At 41.2% G+C, this 21,350-nt stretch overlaps 1 protein-coding gene across 1 annotated transcript in view; it reads right to left on the bottom strand.

Moving 5' to 3' along the window:
- Positions 1 to 20,155, bottom strand: part of map3k5 (mitogen-activated protein kinase kinase kinase 5) — a 79,209-nt gene extending 59,054 nt beyond the window's left edge. The window contains exon 1 of the mRNA XM_077551877.1: positions 20,085 to 20,155. The gene's annotated coding sequence lies outside the window, so the exon portion shown is untranslated. The remainder of the gene's footprint in view (positions 1 to 20,084) is intronic.
- Between the last annotated feature and the right edge of the window lie 1,195 nt (positions 20,156 to 21,350).

Here is a 21,350-nt window from a genome sequence, read left to right as displayed (position 1 = left end):
CGTTCTATTTCCTAAGATCCGCCATGTTTTCATGTCATTTGATTCAGGGGAGCTGATTGAAAAAGGATACGAGGCTGCCATCTGCTGGCCATAGTTAGTGGGTGTTTTGGGATTTTCCAACCCTATTCACAAACCAGAGCGCGGCACAAGACGTTGCACTGCCCAGTGAGGAAAAAAAAACGTCAATTAACGTTTTTGGCGGCATTCATCTGGATTTTATTATACGTCATTATAAGTTTTTGGAGGTAAAAGAGATAATAATATTAACAATGATGATAATAATAATAATAATAATAATAAATTAAATGTACTAATGCCCGCTGTTCACATATTTACAGCACAGCATTTAGACGTGGTCTATGCATGGATACTGTTAGTACTTTGAACGTAAGGATTACACTTAACTGCATTTTCCGTCTCTTTGCCACCCGCTGGAGTTGAATTTTAAGTAAAACTTGGGTTTTAGAGCTTTCGTTGTATTTAACGTTCACGGTTAATCTGCATTTATGACTTTAGATCACCAGCCTCAAAAAATACCCGCAAAACAATTCCTTTTTTTTTTTTTTTTCCAAGATAGCCTTAAGCAGTGCACGTCACGATACAACTTGGTTCTAAACTTAAAACTTGACTTCTTGTCATGCTGTCTTCAACTTCCTCCAACTCTGCCTCAAAAACGCATTCGCTGATAACATCAGATGTTATTAAAGGAAAAAAAATGTGAATATTTCTCTTTGACGTGGTGAATCACAGCATCTTTGTTGCGTTGCCTTAACATCCACCGTAAAGATAAGAAGGTTAGCAACACAATCACCTCCATTGTACGTACAAAGTGATGTCACCAATTAAAAAGAAGAGCGTCATTTGGACGGAAAGCAGGGATTGATTCTTCTTTTGTGCTACGCTTCCTTTTTTCTACTATCTATCTGCAGCCCCGAAACGATGCATCTTTTTGATCTGTTGCACTCGGAAGTGTGTGTTTGTGTGTTTCCGAGGCCTTGGGGCTGTCGGAGCATCGCTGGTATCTCGCAGGCCCCCTCTACGGGATTGGGGTCTTATTATGTGAGAAGGTAAAGTCATTTCTCAGCTCGATCACTGTTCTACTCAAATGTGTGTGTGTGTGTGTGTGTGTGTGTGTGTGTTGGATGTGTGTGTTTGTGTGCACACATCAAAGCAGTGCAAAGAGATGAGCCAGATAGTATTTCTCTGATTAATTTAGTCATTTGGGACACTGTGTTAACTGGATTACATTCAGATGTGTTGATATGACCGCATGGCCCTGGGATCTGTGTGTGTGTGTGTGTGTGTGTGTCTGTGTGCATATTTAATCATTAGAGAAAATCTAAGTGTAAAATATCCTCTTGTGGGGTCCACAAATGAAAATTGAGGGCGTTTGGAACTTTCCAGTCACATGTTATACCCTGATGTCAAGTGTTCTGTTTGTATATTTGTTTGGAATCGCACGACTGAATCCACAAGCCAGCAGTTATCAAATATGCACATCATTAGACTGGACTCCTCTTTTACGCCTCCGTGATGACATCACGGAGCTGGTGTTACGTTTGAGGATGCCTCCGAGATGTTCAATGGGTTTTAGGTCTGGAGACTTGCTTGGCCACACCATCAACTTTTGAACTCACTTGGTTGACACCATCTGAGCCAAATAAATGTTTCTTGGTCTCGTCAGACCACAGGACACAGTAATCCATAGTCTGCTTGTCTACACAGGCGCTTGACATCATCTGAATAAAATATCTAGGTCTCATCAGACCACACGACATGGTTTGAAGGGTTTAGCTATTAAAGCAGTTTTTTTTTTGAGGTATAAATAAATGTATACTGTTACACACACGTTTGACACCATCTTAATCAAATAAGTATCTTGGTCTTATCAGACCACATGACATGCTTCCAGCGTTTTTGCTATTGTATTTTGAGGGAATGCAAAATTTATACTATTGCAATTACACTTGACGCCATCTGAACAAAATAAGTATCTTGGGCTCATCAGACCACATGACATGGTTCCAGGTGTTTAGCTATTATTGGCTGCATTTTGAGTGATTTTGAGGAAACAAATTCACACAATTACACATGCTTCACACCGTCTGAACAAAATAAGTATCTTGGTCTCATCAGACCACATGACATGGTTCCAGGGGCTTAGCTATTAATGGGTGTTTTTTGAGTTATTGAGGGAAAAATTAATTGACACTATTACACTCACACATGACACCATCTTAACAGAAGCTTCTTGGTCTCATCAGACCACACGACATGGTTCCAGGGGTTTAGCTATTAACGGCTGTATTTTGAGGAAACAGTTTTTTACACAAAACAAATTTACACGATAACACATGCTTGACACCGTCTGAACAAAATAAGTATCTTGGTCTCATCAGACCACACGCCATGGTGCCAGGGGTTTAGCTATTAATGGCTGTATTTTGAGTTGTTTTGAGGTAAAAATAGATTTACACTGGTACACACACGCTTGACAACATCGGAATGAAGTATCTTGGTCTCATCAGACCACATAACATGCTTCCAGCGTTTTAGCCATTAATTACTGTATTTTGAGGGAACAATAAATTTACACACATGCTTGACACCATCTGACACATGGAACCATTTGTCTTTAAATGTGCGGTAACTACCAAATACGAGTTTGAGAATGCGTGCAGTCGAGACGCATTGTGAAAGACAAGACGAGAGGGATTGGTTGGGATGATGGCGCTGACCAGAGAGCGAGCGGGCGCGGAGACGAGCGCACAAGAGAGAACGAGATGGCTGAGTGGCCAGAGGGCAGTGAGCATTAGAGTAAGAGCCTGATTGGCTCTGACCTTCCTCACAGCCAGCTGTCAGCCTCTCCGATACACACAACACACACACACACACAGTCAGACACACACACAGCCTGTTACGGCCCTGCAGGCTCTGATTACCATATCAGCACAGTCTCATTTGCATAAATCCCAGCACTCTTAATTAGGCTTCATCTCTCTCTTCCTCTCTTTACCTCGCTCTCGTCTTCTACTTGTTCCCTCACTTTTTCTCACCAGCTCTTCCTCTATTTGCTCGCAGATACGGGCTGGGGTTTAGGGTTAGAATTAGTAGATAGGAGGGTCCATGACTCCCAATTAGTTTAGCGCTGATTAGCCTAATGACAATTTCACTTCATCAACATACATTAGCCGAGTGTATTTCTTTTTTTTTTTTTTTTTTTAACAGTACGCCATTCATATAAGCATGATATGGTCCGACTTTCCTCTTCTTTCAGCTTCTCCCTTCCTGCACTCTGTACAGATCAGAGGCTGCAGGCGCCTGCGTTATCGGGTTGTCCAGCCATTCGTCTGCCTGTCCGTCCCATTCTAGCGCACGCGGATCTTCGCACCACCTTAAGGGATTCTTGCCCAAATTTGACACAACCTCACACATGTGACCCGCAGATGAACTAAATCGATTTTTAGTGGTCAAAGGTGAAAAGGTCAAGGTCACTGCAGCCTGACATTCCACCATATTCTTATGAATATCTACCAGAAGGGAATTTTATTGTATCAGACTCTAGAATGTGATTGGACTGAAATAGGAACTGATTAAAATTTGAGGTCACAGGTCAAAGTGACTGTAACGTTGCAAAATATATTTTTGGCCTAAATAATTCATATTCGGGTGATGTCAAAGTAATCATATGGATGTAGTGCAAGTTCGGACATTTTGTAACTGCACGGGTGAAGGTCAACAAGTGAACACATGTTGTGGGTGTGAACGATTGCTTAAATGTTTGGAATATAAATCGAGAAAAATAAGTTTTAAAACTATAAGTTGTTTAAAAAAAAAAAAAGTTTATGTAAGAAAATAAACATAAGATGTTATATGCTGTAGATATATGTAGGGCTATCAAAATTAATCGATTAACTCATTCACTCCCAGCCATTTTCACTGAAGCAACCCCCTTCACTCCCGGCTGTTTTACTGGATTTTGACTGATTTTGCAAGGCCCACAGAATATTGGGTTTTATTGCTATAAAAAACATGGAACCTACCAAAAGAAAGAGTCTCTTCTTTCATCAGGAAAAAAAGTACATTTCTATCTGTGTCCGTTTTGCAGCAATTAGCATTAGAATATAACTGAATTCCATCATTATTCACAAACCTATTCAGAAATGTGAGTAAAGGAGCTTTTTTTTCTCAACATGGCCCCGGTTGATCTCTTTTCCTCTTCTGCCACCTGCTGACCGTTTGTGTAATAACTACCGTTCTTTGCAGTTCAGTGACTCTTCTGTATGCTCTAGCATAAAAAAACAACAACATAAATAAATAAATAAACTATTTCCAGTTCTAACCGTTTTTTCTTACATGCACCCTCGCTCTCTCTCTCTACAACCCTACAATACTTTATAATTGATGTATAGAATCTAATAATAGAATTCAATAGTTGCTAAAAACACTTCTAGTTTATCTCGTTGTTGGTATTTAATTATTGTTTAACTCTGACTGCCAAAAACGTTAAATAACGTTTTGTAAAATCCTATGGAGGAGTGCCAAAGACGTTAGAAGACGTTTGTTTCAAAACAGAGGTGAAAGTAACCATTTTCTATTGTGGATTACTGAAAAACGGAATAAGGTAGAAACAAACTTTTTTTTTATGATGAAAGATGAGAGTCCAATCTTTTTTTGGTAGTATGTGTGTTTCCATAGTCCAAACACATAATTTTCTATGGACCTTGAAAGATCAGTCAAAATGCTTAAAATCGGCTGGCACCCACGGCATCCCTTTTCTGAAAACGTCTGGCAGTCAAAGAGTTAAATATACTGTACTCTAAATTATGCAGACTTTAATGTATGTATGATATTCCTTATCTGTTTATTGTGATTATACATTTTTAGCAAAGTATTGTACAATGTTATATAAATGGGAGATGGGAGTTTCTTCTTCCCACTCCATTGTAGCCGAAAATATAGAATTTATTTTGTTGTTTGCTTAATGTTGTACACGGAAATTCCCTTTCTTTTTTATCAATACATTTGCGCAAACATGAGATGTTTTGTTGGACCGTGCTCAAGAGCAAACAATGATTGCAGTCAAAGCAGCTGTTTTTTTACCATAAAAGTATTTATATGATGGTGTTGACGGATCACAACATTCAACAGGTATGGCAAACAGTGGAATAGTCATACGACCGTATGTAACTGGAACACCAGGCAGCAAGTCACAACACAGTCTTCCAAATTCCCCCCCCCAAAAAAACACGGAAATTGCGACCGTTTTTAATGCCGAAAATCAAGCCTGATATTTTCAGAGTGCCTATGTTTGGTAAATGTTGAGACACAAATGAAAAGGGCTTTTGGTTCCTCTGTGGGCCCGAGGCAAGCGCCATCTACAGACCCCCGGTACGTCTGCCGCAGGGTTTGTTACGTCACCTGTGAAAACTGATGCGCACTAAGGAACCAATCTGTCGGCTCAACTTCCGTGGCCAAAGATGCTGCGCTGCGTTTACATTATTTTGAACAAAGATGCACAGCAGATGGTTTTTAGGGCTTCCAAGTGGTACCAGAGGGCGCTCTGGGAGACTGTTGAACCCAAAAAACACCGCATTCTGTGTGTGTATGCCATATGTGTGTGTTGTCAGAGGGAGGTGTGTAGGGGGGTTAAACACAGCTATATTCTGTAGATAACAGGATTAGCTGGGAAGCGGATAATAAGTTAGCATTTCCTGCCTAGGGCGCTCTCTCCTCTCCTCTCTTTAATCCTGCAGCTTTGATGTCCCTGCTCCCATCAGGTATCTGGGCTGCTCTGGCCCCGGGGCCCAGGGGCCTCCAAATGCTCAGACGCTGTGTGTGGATGTGGGTGTGGATGCTATGCCTGTTTTATGTATGCGTGTGTGTGTGTCTGTGTGTGTGTGTTTGTTGGGCGTCCTCATTAGTTCTGCCCGTTTTGGAAAGTTGGCTTCCTGGGATGAAATCTGCTGTTCGGCCTCTCTGCGCCAGAGATCTGCTTACTGTTTACAGCCCGGCTCACTTTCTGTCTCGGTCTGACCCGGCGCAAAACTGACTCTGATGATCAGGGATCTGCTTTGCCAGAAAAAAAAATGCGAAAGCCAAAGTTTTGCGGGACATTTTTATGAATTGGGGAATTTTTTTATTTTTATTTTTTAAAATGTCAAGGATAAATTCTGTCACATTTTTACGTCATGAAAAAAAAGTATAATTGTCATAATAAAAATTAAATTTAAACTATTTAGGTCTACGACGGCGTATTAGAGTCACGTATAAATATTGATATATATTTTTTTTAGAGAGCAGGAGCAATATTCCGAGAAAAAAAACGTGCAAATTTGCAAGAAAAAACTTTTTGGGAGTTGATCATTTGCGACTTTATAAAGTGTCAGATTTGCTTGAAAAAAAAAAAAAAGGTATAAGGTGGCCTATTTGTGAGAAAAAAAAAAAACTTGTAAATTTGTTACTTTAAAGTGGCAAATTTGCGAGTTTATGAAGTGGCAAATTTGCAAAAAACTCACTTGTGAGAAATACACGTAGCGTACTATTGTGTATTTTGTTCGTGCCAATACTTTTCGGTCAGGTTTTCAAATAAGGAGAAAGTAATGGCTTTAACCATATCATGTTCAGCAATTTGTTAAAATAAATATTTACTTGTACGTTCAAGGATTATTATTTACACATTCATACATTTTGGTATCTTTTTTGTACAAGTAGTAGAATCTGCTGCTCTCCGTCATTCACTTGCATTTACCTAAAATATGCTAGCTTCTGATTGGTCAGTGTTTAGTCAGCTGATAGGGGATCAGGAAGTGTTGTCGCTCGAACTGCCGTGTATATCGCTAATGTTTAAATTAAGAATGAATGTGTCTCCATACAGTCTTTATTTTATAAACAGTGTCCCACTAACCACCAACGAATCCTCACATTATACTATAGCTACGTTACGTGTATTTAAGTGAGTTTTTTCTATCGCAAATTTGCCACTTTAAATAACAAATTTAAAAGTTTTTTTTTTCTCACAAATAGACCACCTTATAAAGTGGCAAATTTGTGAGGGTTTTTTTCTCTCTGAATATTGCGCCCACCCTCTAAAAAAAAAAAAAACATTTACATTTACTACGCCGTCTTATAGGTCAAATTTATTTTTGCAACGATTACAACGTTTTAAAAACAGCCAGCAAGTGTTTTCCAATTTTCAGTCGGTGCAAGAGAAAGCACAGAGACTCCGATATTGATTACTCTGACTGAGCTGTGTCTTTGAGCAAAATAACGCTTCATTATTTTTTGGGTGAGGCAAAACGTTGGAGGCAAACGTCCAACAAATACTGTTTGATGGTTGCTTCTTTCCAACCTATCACTCATTAATGACTTTTTTTTTTTCGAGCAACGTTGGCTCTCTTTTCAATCAGAAAACTTTGAGCATTTCCTTTCAAATGGCTTATTGATCACTCTCATGGTGCCAACTGTGATTTGAGAGGAAAGCGTGCTAATAGTTAAGAGCAAACTTTTTAGTTTGTTACTGTTCAACCCTGGAGATTTTGCTTTGAGTTATGTTTCCAATCAGTGCAGTTTTAGTCACAACACTTTTTGCATTGATCGCACGCCACTTTTACTATGCATGGTAAATTTTCGATCATGCAGCGTGGAGGGGAAGAGGAATTGAGTGTAAAAAATGGGTGAGTCTAATTAAAACGATGAAAATAATTACTGATACTGGCTGACAGACAGCCTCGCCCTCAGACATCCTCAGTAATTAGTTAATTAAGCAAAGGCAAATTAGCAACGAGAATTTGTCGGCCTAACTTAATGGAGAAGATGGTGAGCCCGCCTCCCGCTTTTTACTTTTGACACCCCCCTTCTCCTCGACAGCCTTCGTTATCGGCTTGTTTGTTTGTACGTTGTGAGTGTCGAGCTATAATGGACTTTTCTCCCGTTGCTTTGCATGCCAGTTGCATCACGGTAGGTAATATATTTATGGCAAAGTCAATTCATTCAAATTAAATATGATTTCCTGATAACGAGGCTGCCATATTCGACTTTTGCTTGGAATAACGGGAACAAATGAAGTCACTGCTGCCATCTGTTCCTCTTCAAATCCTCCAATGTCAAATTAATGAAGTGTGTAACTTTAGAGGAATTTTCTTGGACGACTTGGAGTAAAGGTTGAAATTAGTTTGCGTTCTGGAGTGCCCTATCTTCCCATTAAGTGTGAAATTAAATCAACCGAGCAAATCTATCATGTCTGTCTATGAAAATGTGGACATCTGTGAGGTAGCTTTTCTAAATTTAGCGAACTTAGTGAGTTAGCTATTCTGAATTTCGCCTTTTTGTGTTGTAACAGTGGGGCTAATTTAGCATAATAAACGCCCCCACAGTGCACAGCATATGTTATAAACCGCTTAAGCTAGGCTAGAGGAATATCTGCTACTTTCGTGAGTAGCCGCAGCGGCTAGCTTGCTACCACGCTAACAATTTTGACGCGGACTGGTTTGTTGTACAAAATAAATGCAGACAAAAACATAACCTATGATACTTGTTCTTGGCGGGTATAAACATAACAAAACAAGATCACAAATCAGTAATGATCCCAGTTCACTCAATCCAAACAATCCAGCGCTCTTTCGTTGAAGCCCCGCAGACCTTAAGCCCTCACTTCCACCCGCACCTAAGTCAAAGTGATTACGAGAGCGCGGATGAATATTCGCCCAGCGTGGGCTCCGGCGAGCGAGCGGAGACTCGGTGCTGCAAGCGGCTGGTATCCCCTCTTGTTAACACGCATTTTGTCTTGCCTTTGGCTCCTTTTAGCCAAGATCTGCGAGCAAACAACATACAGACATGGCTCACTGCAGACCCATGCATGGTCTTTTTTATGTTATCATGTTATTTGGAGAAAAAAACAACAAATAGCCAATATCTGACTTTTGTGTTTTTTGTTGTTGTTTTACAGGCTGAAGTTATCTTGCTATGCTAACGTCAGTTTATTAGCTTGTGCGTGTTGCTATTACGTTTTGTATATGCACGGATTTCTGGCCTAACAGCAAGCGTATGAACAGTACACTTGGCCTCTGTAACGTTAGCATGCTGAAAATAAAGTTGGTTAGGGCACACAAAAAATAAGTTCATTATAAATTTTGGCCACTACTCAAAAAGAAAGATCAGGAAGCTTAAGTACTGGGTGGGGACCAGTTTTGCAATTATGTATTTTTGTTGCAATAAATGATGTCATATGCATAGCAAATGACATCATCATCACAAAGCAACTACATAGCAACTGACAAATCCATCATCAAAAGTGACACAGCGACTGCATCGCAACTTACAACATCAACACAAGGGACATTACAACGGCATAGCAACTGACAACTTCATCGTGACAAGGGCCATAGCAACTGCCACCATCACAAGCGACAATCCAACTGCATAGCAACTGATAACTCCATTAGAAGGGATGTAGCAGCTATATAGCAACTGACAATTTCATAATCACAGGGGAGATTGTGACTGCATAGCAACTGACAACTTAATCACAACAAGGGCCATAGCAACTGCCACCATCACAAGGGACATTACAACGGCATAGCAACTGACAACTTCATCGTGACAAGGGCCATAGCAACTGCCATCATCACAAGCGACAATACAACTGCATAGCAACTGATAACTCCATTAGAAGGGATGTAGCGGCTATATAGCAACTGACAATTTCATAATCACAGGGGAGATTGTGACTGCATAACAACTGACAACTTAATCACAACGCGGGCCATAGCAACTGCCATCACCACAAGGGACATTGCAACTGCATAACAACTAATCACTCCATTAGAAGGGATGCAGCAGCTGCATGGCAACTGACAATTTCATAATCACAAGGGACATTGCAATTTGCAACTGCACAGCAACTGACAACATAATCATCACCACTAGGTAACAAATACAGGACCATAACACAATGACCACATGACCCAACCCAAAACATTGTCAAAACAACCACCTTAGCTATGGGCAGCATTTCCAACTACTAATAATGGATAAACATTTAAATATGTTTGTTTAGTGGTGCTAAACCCAAACTGGCAAAAATGAGAAAATATGTAGGTTGAAATATTTACATAACGACTGACAGCTTCAACTAAACAAAACAAATGGCAAAATATGCATATCCAGCAAAGTGATACTGATACTCCTCACAGGTATTGATAAAAAAAAAAGTTTTGTTGGTTAACATTGGAAAAGACACGTGCGAGGTGTGTTTGTGTCTGTGTTTGTGCGCGTGCCTTGAGGGATAGAAGAAATATGCACATTGAGGTCAGAGCTGTCAATCAAGCCCAATCTGTTTGTTGCGTGCGTGTGTGTGTGTGTGTGTGTTTGTGTATATGTGCAATGACTCATAAGAGTAACCTATTGTTGCCACTGGAGACGTTTTCGCTCTATTAGCGCCATTGTCTTTCAGTTGTCGCCGGGCTAGGGTTCCCAAGTTCTTGGCATTTCAAGTCAAAAGCTGAAAAGAAGATATACTGTATTTATGTATACAATAAAGCGCTTGATAGGTAGAATAAGTCATTAGCATTAGCATTGCTATTAGCACGCAGCTCAAAGTTGCGCGTTGTACCTATCAATTCATATCTATGGCTGTTTTTTTACTCAGTTACAAGTTAGTGTACAGTACATGTCGTTGTTTTTTGTAAAGTCCTTTTCTATGGCAACTAATCGTAACCGAGGTGAAAAAAGGAACGAGCTAAAGGGCTAACATTGTGGCTAAATAAGGAATTATCCTCCCCCAAGTACCAACAAGTTAATCCAGGATAAACTTCAAAACGTTTTGAACAATTTAAACCATCAAGTCATATTTTAGGGCAGGGATGTCAAACATACGATCCGCGGGTCGGATCAGGGCCGCAAAGGGGTTTAATCCCGCCCGATAGATGATTTTGTAAAATAAAAAAAAGTAGTCAGACCAATGAATCAGATGGCCACAATCAAAACATATAAATTCGTAATTTCACAAGCAAGCCTCAGATGAGCAATGCAACTTGTACATGGAATCTCCCACGATGTCATTGTTCACCTCAAGTTACGGTTTGTTTGAAAAAAAAATAAATAAATAAAATCATAGATTGACTAACGTCCTTAAAACTTCATTAACTGTGCCACACAATGCATTCTGGGAGCAATATATATGCAAAACGGGTAGTTTTGGATATATATATATATATATAGTGTTATTTTTTGGAACAATATAATTACAGTTGACGCCAATTTTTAAGTTATATACCATGATTTGACCGATCCGGCCCGCTTGTTAGTATACATTTTCCTCCATGATCCTCTATTTCCTCGTCATCGCTTGCACTTGGCGAAGCCACCCGCGCAGGATCGTGCCTATTTTGGCCGTGTGCGACTTTCTTCATTTCCGCTGGCTACGCCGCCCCTGACTTTGCCCTAATGCGGAAGACATGACATGCCCCCGCGGGCATCTGTTCTCCTTCCCTCTTATACGCCCTCCCCGCACCCTTGTCTTGCGCTATTCCTCGGGTGTCCACGCCCCGTGTCCCGTGGTGTAGCTCCTTTTCGAGAAGTGTATGTTTTGGTTATGGTCAGTGACATGCAAAAACACTGTGGGGGCCTAACAGAATGTGAGCACTGTCAGAATCAATTAGAGCCACGCGTGTCGTTGCGTTACGTGTGTGTTTGGCTACTTGACTGGTGGGGAGACACCAGTACAGATGGAGGCTTCCGATGCGATGAGTGTCACGGCCGGGCCTCCTCCTGTCCTCTCCGCTCCGCATCAAGAAAAGCCCTCGCGATGTTGTCCAAGGTAAACCAAGGAGCCCTTTGGCCACACCAGTGTCTCCTTTGTCTCCTTGTCTCACACGCCGCCAAAGTGGATTTTTGTGCGTCGTTTCTTGCCACCGATTATTGAATGTGTTAGCAGTCCTCAAAATGGCTGACCCGGTTCAAAATAAATAACGAAGCTGATCTTCACTTGACAGTAGAGCTGTCAAAAGTAATTGATCATCAAATTTATCGACAACTTTTTTAATAATCGGAGTAATCGTTTGTAGAGTTATTTTTTTATTTAAATTTGCCCAAATACTCTGATTTCTGCATATCAGCAGTAATTGTTCACTGATTTCTGTAGTCCTTCATGAAAATAGGAAATTTGTAAACATGTTTTTCTTTGGAAAACAACAACAACAGTACATCAATCCCCCTTTACGAAGTGCAAAACAAACACCAATCACTGGTTAATAAACACTAATCGGAGGGATGCAAAATTCAAATTAATCCGATTAATCGATAAATGAATCAATTCTAAAAAATATTCAATAGTGACAGCACTACTTGACAGAATGATCTGTAAATGGGTAGCCAAGTTATTTATTTATTTATTGGGGGGGGGGGGTTCACAGGTGCCAAACGTGTGGCTCAGGGGCCAGATCCGGCCCGCCACATCATTTGATGAAATCAACTAAATGAACTAACAGAATACAAGAAAAATGCCTTTAAAGCTGGCTCAGTTACGATCATTTGGTTCAACAGTTGCGTTTGGCGGGAAAAGAATCGATCGAAATATGCTTTTTGTGCGTGATGATTTTTCATTCATTCCGAGATTTTAACTCAAGGAAATATCTGTTACAAGCTTCGTAGAAAATAGTAGTTGAAAAAATGCGGTTCATTGGAGAAAACTGTGTGATCAATTAGTTACAAAATTGTAATCGTTTGGCAGCACTAATATATATATATATACTGTATATATATATATTTTTTTTTTCTTTAAATGTCAATTTCATTTTTACTAATTGCATTCTCTTGTGCGAGCCCACAGTTTTCTATTTCCTGTATATTCCAACTGAATCGGACTGGTGGCTATATTTCCGTCGAGCCTTAGCACGCATGCATGCACACACGCACGCACGCAGCATTAGAAGTGTTATGAGGCTGGGCTCGATGCTACGGGGGCAGATGGTTGGTTCGTGGCCTTGCTCACTCGATCAGACTAGGCATTTTGTTCAGACACCGAGCAGAGACCTCCATTGCCCCGAGGCAAACTCTCTCTCTCGCACAGCCTGTGAGCCAAAGATGAATTTCTATTATATGTGAAACGCAGCAGATAATACACTGTCTCTTCGCCCCCCCCCCTCCCCCCCTCGTCATCTTCTTCAATAACAAATGATCAGACGAGCTCGCCGGGATCGTTGTCGCCAAATCTGTGGTCGCGCCTTACCTGTTTGCGATGCATTTAACGAGGTGGAGAATGAAACTAGATTGGTCGATCTGATGAGATTTTGCAGGTTAAATTGATCCGACGCGGACTTGGTTTAATCACAGACATTGACATGTTCCATTGTGGAAGGTTAGCCAAACGTTTTTTTTCTAGCAAATCAACACTGGAATCTTGAGTCAAACTTATTATATACCTCATGTAAGACGCCGGCCCGTCGGGCATCTGCAGCTCTCCCCTGAACGCCAGATGGCTAGTCCAGGTACCTTGTCACACGATTTTAAGGACTATGCGTCAACATTCAATGCCCCATTATACTCTCCGGGTTCGAATGTATTCATCCCGGACATAACTCGCCAATACTGACCCAACAACAACGATATTTGCCAAGACTAATCAAGCCAAACCCTCGCCGGCGCGTCACTCCCTTTTAAAATCGGCGCCCAACTCGTTAACCTAAAACATCAACTAATGGCCCGGGTGCGCTTATGTTTGCTCCTCCATCCCCAGCGACACGCCTCAGTGCACAAGCGCTCTGTTTATTTAAAAGGAGGGATTAAGAGGAACCGTGCAAATGTTTCTTTTGAAAGTAAATCAATTCATAATGCCAGCAGGCTTGAAGGGGTACTTAACAGGGTCAATCAATTAAGTGCGGCTTCAAACATTTTCATGCCAAGACTGAAAACTGAAAAAACACTTTTGATTGCTCAGAACGGTTTTTAGCCTTGTCGTGATGGCCTAGTTGATATTTTTAAGTACGGTCATTTTGTGTTGGGTGCTTTATGTTTCTTTACACTGACGCTTAAATGTGCTCTGGGTAAAACACATTTAAGAAGTTATTTAGCTTGTGATGTCTTCCGACTAATTCAACTCACCCTTTGGCAGGATTTAAACGCTTCAGTACCCTCTTTGGGCTTTGTTTTGTTTTAATGTTGGTTTATCTTATGTCTGACCTGTAATGAATTTCCCCCATCCCTGTTTATTTGTCAGTAATTGCTCTGACCCAAGCATTCTTCGAACAATAACCGCAGCTAATAACAACCAGTTCTCAAGGGATTGTGGGGTGTAGGAATATTGCGCAGGGTGGAGGTAGCTTGGCCTCAGTAATGTACGGGGTTAAGCTTTGGAGCTCGTTGTATGCGCAAAAACATGAATACTGCATATGGCAATGTGGTGATAAAACATAGGCTAGATTTTATACTAGTTAAAGCAGGTCTTAATTGTGGCACGGTGGTGTACCGCGATTTTGATGGATTTTATCGAGGCTCAGCCAGATAGACTCTAAAACGTAGGCTAGATTTTATATGAGCTAAAAGCAGGTCTAAGTTGTGGTGCATTTGGTGTACCGCGATTTTTATGGATTTTCTCGAGGTTCAGGCAAACAGACTCTAAACCATAGGCTGGATTTTCTATGAGCTAAAAACAGGTCTAAATTGTGGCGCATTATTGTAACACAATTTTGATGGATTTGACCGAGGCTCAGGTTGACAAACTCTAAGAAAAAGGTAGGTCTAAGTTGTGGTGCATTTGGTGTACCGCGATTTTGATGGATTTTAATCGAGGCTCAGGCAGACAGACTCTAAAACGTAGGCTAGATTTTATATGAGCTAAAAGCAGGTCTAAGTTGTGGTGCATTTGGTGTACCGCAATTTTTATGGATTTTCACGAGGTTCAGGCAAACAGACTCTAAAACATAGGCTAGATTTTATATGAGCTAAAAGCAGGTCTAAATTGTGGCGCATTATTGTAACACAATTTTGATGGATTTGACCGAGGCTCAGGTTGACAAACTCTAAGAAAAAGGCAGGTCTAAGTTGTGGTGCATTTGGTGTACCGCGATTTTGATGGATTTTCTCGAGGTTCAGGCAAACAGACTCTAAAACATAGGCTAGATTTTATATGAGCTAAAAGCAGGTCTAAATTGTGGCGCATTATTGTAACACAATTTTGATGGATTTGACTGAGGCTCAGGTTGACAAACTCTAAGAAAAAAGCAGGTCTAAGTTGTGGTGCATTTGGTGTATCGCGATTTTGATGGATTTTAATCGAGGCTCAGGCAGACAGACTCTAAAATGTAGGATAGATTTTTATACTAACCTAAAAGCTGGTCTAAAATGAGGTGCAACTCTTGGAGCACAATTTTGATGGATTTGACCGAGGCTAAGGTCGGCAAACTCTAAGGTCTAAGTTGTGGCGCAGAAGCTGTAGCGCGATTTTGTTGGATTAGATCGAGGCTAAAGGCTTACAGACTCTAAAATGTAGACTAGATTTTATACTAAGTAAAAGCAGGTCTAAGTTGTGGCGCAGAGGCTGTCAAGCAATTTTGGTGGATTTGATCGAGTCTCACACAGACAGACACGACAAGCTAAAAGCAGGTCTAAGTTGTGGCGCAACGCGATTTTGGTAAACTTGATCGAGGCTCAGCCAGACAGACAGAATATTACTATTTTGTAAAAAAAATCTAACAGGTGCATGCATCCCTCAACAAAACCTGAAATAGGTCACATGACTAAGTGACAACGTTCCAAAGGGTCTTAAGTTCCTAGCCAAAAGTAGTTAAATAGTTAAATGACCCCATCAAGTATAGTAGATCTTTTTGAGCTCAAATTGCACAATCGGTGTAATTTTCTGTTGATGATTGCATTGCATGCTGTTGTGTCCAAATGAGCATTAGCGGCTTGGTGACAAGAGCGCGTCCTCCTCCGTGTGACCTTGAGCCGTCTGGAGGAGCCGCCTTGCCTCGGCGGCGGCGGCGGCGGCGGCGACTGTGTCACTTCAACTCAGTATCTTCAAACCGTCCTTAAGGGACTCTGACTGCCAGCGTCCCTCCGAGCCCCCCCCCCCACCTCCCTCCCTGCAACAGCACCCCCCCCCCATAACTCCCACCCACACCTCGCCCTCAGCTACCATCCATGCGCATTGTCTGTCATGCATACTGATCCACAACGTTGCGTCTCAACAGCAGGCGCCGACTAGCTGCTCGGCTCGGCCCGCGGGCCCGGCGGGGCGCGAGAACGGCGGCGAAGGCGCACGCCGGCCTTCCGGCCACTCCTCGTCAGCTCTACATATGTCACATGTTAATGACATCAAGTCGGCGGCCACCCACAGGTCGTGGTGTACTTGAGCGCCAGCACATTGAGATACATGGCGCTTTCGTCCTCCTTGGAATGTCAGTTTTTTTCCCTTTCGGCTTTTTAGTGCCAGGATTTCAAAGCTTTAACGAATGTTTTTTTTTTTTTTGATCATGCAGAATTTGGTCATTCTAATTATCTAGTTAAATGAAGTTGCTGTTTGTTGTCTTTATGATCATGTTGACAGGGTGGGCTTTTTTTCCCCTTTTTTTTTGTTGTTGTTATAGTTGACTTACTTTTGAATGTAAAGTGAAAGTATTTGAGTCGTAAGCCTGCAGGCTCTTTGTGGAGCCCTCCCTCTGTTTCCCTTTTTCCAAACAAAATGATTAATTGTTAAAACCTGTTAATGCGAATTCCATTCTACCAAAATAAATGATTTTGTATTTGTTGAGAAAAGCACTTTATTGAGTGTTTTTGATGTCTAAATGCCAGACTGCATGTTGTTTGAGGTTTTGACAGTGTAGAGAAAATACTGAATTAGGACTTTTTGCTACCAATAAAAATATCAGAATATATTATGGACAAGATATCAGATATGTTACGGAAATTATGATACCGAGTAGGGCTGGGTATCGATTCTAATTTCCTCGATCGATTCGATTTCAATTTTGTCCGATTCGCCTCAATTCAATCCAATATCGAATCTTTTCGATTAATAGTGGCACATGGTCAAGGACATGATAAAAACTTTACAAGTATTAAATTCCAAAGTAAACTTAGCGGAGGCCACACAAACATTGACATCAGCAAGGATGAGATGAAAGTATTTTCACCATCTAATTCAATAATTGTAAATTGATTGATTCTGAATGAAAGTGCAATAAAACAGGTCTTTCGTAAATGTATGTGAACAGTGAATTTCAAGAAAAAAAAATTGGCCTTTAAAACTCAATTTTCTTTTAGCATTTATGTGAAAAGAGATATATAAAATAATCGATTCACGGCTTTATGAATCGATATCGAGCTTGAAAAGGAAACTCGATTCAATATTGATTATTCAATTTTTTTCAACCCAGCCCTAATACTGAGATAGTTAATGTAAAAAAGTGTCAAAGAAAACAATATCATACAAAAAGATCACTTTCCTGTTATGTTCACCCCCCAAAAATGAAATCCCTAACAAGTACCTACTTAACTCATTTGCTCCCAAAAAAAAAACAAAAAAAACCCCACTCTATTTTAAATATTGCCATGGTCCCAAAAACGTATTTATACGTTTTTAAGTTTTTAATGTAAAACGGCCTCTGACCTGAAGAGGTCGCTTATAGCAATGGTAGTTATTACAAAAAACGGCCAGCAGGTGGCAGCAGAGTATAAGAGATCAGCCAGGGCCATGTTGCAACAAGCTCTTTTCCCCAGTGTTTTCAACCAGTTGAATAATGATTCAACTTGGCTATATTCTAATGCTAATTGCTGCAAAACGGAAACAGATACTTTTTTTCCTGATGAAAGAAGAGACTTTAATCTTTCTTTTGGTAGGTTCCATGTTTTGTAGCAATGGAACACAATAGTCTGTGGGCCTTGCATAATCAGTCAAAATCCAGTAAAACAGCCGGGAGTGAAGGAGATTGCTTCAGTGAAAATGGCTGCCAGTGAATGAGTAAAAAGGAAAGTCAAGTCAAAAATGTTCGATAAAACTCCACTAGTCAAAACATGGCATTCTGATGAATATTGCGTTTGTGGAATCTGAATTAGGCAGCAAAATCCACCTCAGGCGGTGGCCATTTTGCCCCTTGCTGTCGACTGAAAATGACATCACAGTTGGTCACCGCACAGCTTGTGAACGTCACATGACCAAACTCAGAAAAAGGTAAGCCATAATTGGTCGTTACCTGAGCAACTGTGATGTCATCTTCAGTCGACGTCAAGTAGTAAAATGGCCGCCCCCGGGATGCATCCCCCCCCCCCCCCGCCTAACTAGGCAGTTTAAAATAAAAATTTCAAGACAAACACATAAACATTTCCACCTCATTAATGTCAGCCATGAATAAAATAAGCAGCAGCTGTGCTAACCTTCTTTTATGCAGAACAGGAAATGGCCCAGTGTCACTCTCACCTTCGGCGTGAGCGTGTGGGCGGGGGCCCTGGCCTTTCATATCGATCACACTTGTGCCAACGGTTTATTTTGTCTTTTCATATAAAAGAACCTCGGGCGTCCATCGCAGGCCCCAGTGGACTTTTGCCGCACGCTAAGGGGCCTTTTTTTTTTTTGTGAGGCGGTGTCACGCTCGCTCGTTCCGCCAAGGCTCGGCGTTTCTTATTATTCATGGCTCTCTACACATTTGTTGAGGAGGCCAGGATCAAACAGGCCGATTTGCAACGCCTGACACCCGCTACTGTGAGTGCGGCTGCGCGTGCACGTGTGTGCGGGGGGGGGGGGGGGGGGCTCTTTGTGTGTGAGAGAGAAAGAGAACTCAGCTCTAGCTCAGTAATGACAGGATTTGTTAAACAGTAAATTAATGAATAATGAAATATCCAGCGCCTCTATTGCCTGCAGCGCAGCGCTGTGAGCAGGAATTACTCCCGACCTGCACTCGGCTGTCTGCATGTTGGATAACCTGTGTGTGTGTGTGTGTGTAGGATAAGCATTTTTACAGCCCATTGGCTGACAAGAGTGCTGAGAGGCTTTGCTGGTGGGCAACGCGCTTTCTCTTTTTCTGGCAAAATGACAGGCCGACATACAGGTGAGAATACAAGACGTTAACTTCTACATGTGCTGCGTTTCTATGAGCTCAGATTTTCACAGCTGGCTCACTTTCTACCATTGAAGTAACAACCTGCGATGTTTTCTGATAAGTTTTCATAGAGCTGGCTACTTTTTGCTGGGTCAGCTACAATCAGATCAGTAGAATTGAGGAGGTTAAAAAAACAACAACAGAGAATTAAAATATTTATACTTGGTATGCAAATACTGTCATAAAAACAACAAACATTTGAAAATACACATTATATAAAAGGTTGGAGTAACAATTAAAAATATTCATACGATGAATTTTACGAACACATTAAATAATCTACTTCAAATACTAGGATATTTTTTAAATAAATATCTTCAAAACTGAAAAGGTGGCAAGACTTGAAAGAAAAAAATTTAATAAGTTGTTAATTTTGTCATATTTATTGTCTCGCTACTGCAGTAGTTAGATTCTTATCTAAGATATTTAATATAATGCACGTGAGGAACGTTTCTCATAACAGGAATCTTTTTTAGTTTAGTTTTCTGAGAACCTTACATAAAATGTGAAAAATTTGATGAACTAAAAAAAAGGAAAATTATTATTATTTGCATTTTTATTGACAGAACAACTGAGGTTTATTTTTTTTTTTTGAGGAAACAGGACAGAGAAAATGATCTAGCTAGCTAGAGCGATCTCTCTTGCTAGCTAGCGAGCTACCTAGCATGCTAGTTAGCTTGCTGTCACTTAAAAAAAACTGGCAGGCACTTACTTAATTTGCCGTCCACAACATAAATTGACGTATTATTCAAACGTTGAGTTTTTGCAGGGTTAACACAAAGTTTCTTTCCCATGCTCATCCCTAACCTTGCGGTATTTGTGAGTTCAAAATGTGCCGAGCCCGTTGATTTTCACTGAGCGACATTAGAATGTTTGGGGCGGGATATGCACCTGCTGTGACCATACAAGGAAGCGCAGACACGTGGGAAACAAACTAACCTAACATGGACAAATGGCCGCTGCAATTAATTCTGTTCTTGCATATTTACTCACCGTTTCCTTGTTGAATGTTGAACAACGAATGACGCGTCGTGCATTTTCATCTGGTAAAGATGTTCGTCCCCCCCGCCACGACAGGAACGAAGACGACTTTTTCCGTGGCCGTGATTGGTCAAATAGAAAGTTAGGTAGACGTGCACAAGCCGCCGCGTCGTCCAATCAGCTCGAAGTATTGTACTGAATAACCCGCCTTTCCTGAGCAAATCACCGCGGAGCTGTCCCAGATTGATAATGTGAAGAACTCCCTTGAGTAAATCACAATGTCAATCTGGCTATTGCCAGGTTAGCTCATCCCACCTGCATGCTAACAACGGGTAAACCCACTTAAATAGGCAAGACCGCTTCCCCTAGCGACACAATAATCACGATCGTAACTTTCAGCGAAATGCGCAACACACATGCGCGCAGATCGACGCAGATCTTGTGACTTAATTTCTGATCATGCTCGTCTTATGCACGTTTGTTTGTTCCAAGCCAGCCAACCCGTCTTTGTGTGGCCACTGATGCTCAATAGCTTCTCCTTTTGTTGAACGGGAATCGCTCGCGGACGTGCGGGTTCTGAACTCTGCACCTGCGTCACGCGGCGTTCCACTCTACGGGTGTCTCTCTATCGCACTCACTCTCTCTCTCTCTCTCTCTCTCTCTCTCTCTCTCTCTCTCTCTCTCTCTCTCTCTCTCTGATCACGTGCTCTCCCATCATTAGTACATTGCGAGATAGCCACCACAGGAGAAGATAGCCAGCCAACACAGAAGAAGGCCCCCAAGGCACAATTCCTTTCCCCTTGCGCACGTGCGAGTGAGAGGCCTCTCGAACGTAGCCAATTATCTGGCTGGAATCCATCCTGCTGTGTGCAAGCTCTGGAATACATTGCAGCCTCCTTGCATGATGAAATAACAGTATCTGCTCTGTTATTACTAGTAGCAGCCTGTATTGGTGTTGTTCTTGTGATAAGTGATATGGTTTGCAAATAACACTTAAACAACGTGTAATAATCAGTGTTACAGAAGGGGGGGGCTTTTTGGTGTAATATAGTAATGTAAGTCATTAAAAGCAAAATAGTGGCATTAAATTATAGTGAGTAACAAACATACGGCCCGTGGGTGAGAACCAGCCCGTCAGTTGGTCAAATCTGGCCCGTGAGGACAAAAGACAGATTGCAGTTTTTGACTCAAATGAACTATTGTTGCTAATTTTGTCCACTGGAGGGCGCACTGATGACCATTTAAATACAATTCTAAAATTTGGCTGTTACTCAGAAT

This window comes from Vanacampus margaritifer, chromosome 19 (genome assembly GCF_051991255.1).
Source record: "Vanacampus margaritifer isolate UIUO_Vmar chromosome 19, RoL_Vmar_1.0, whole genome shotgun sequence".
NCBI classification, from domain to species: domain Eukaryota; kingdom Metazoa; phylum Chordata; class Actinopteri; order Syngnathiformes; family Syngnathidae; genus Vanacampus; species Vanacampus margaritifer.
This window is presented reverse-complemented; position numbering and strand designations above follow the sequence as displayed.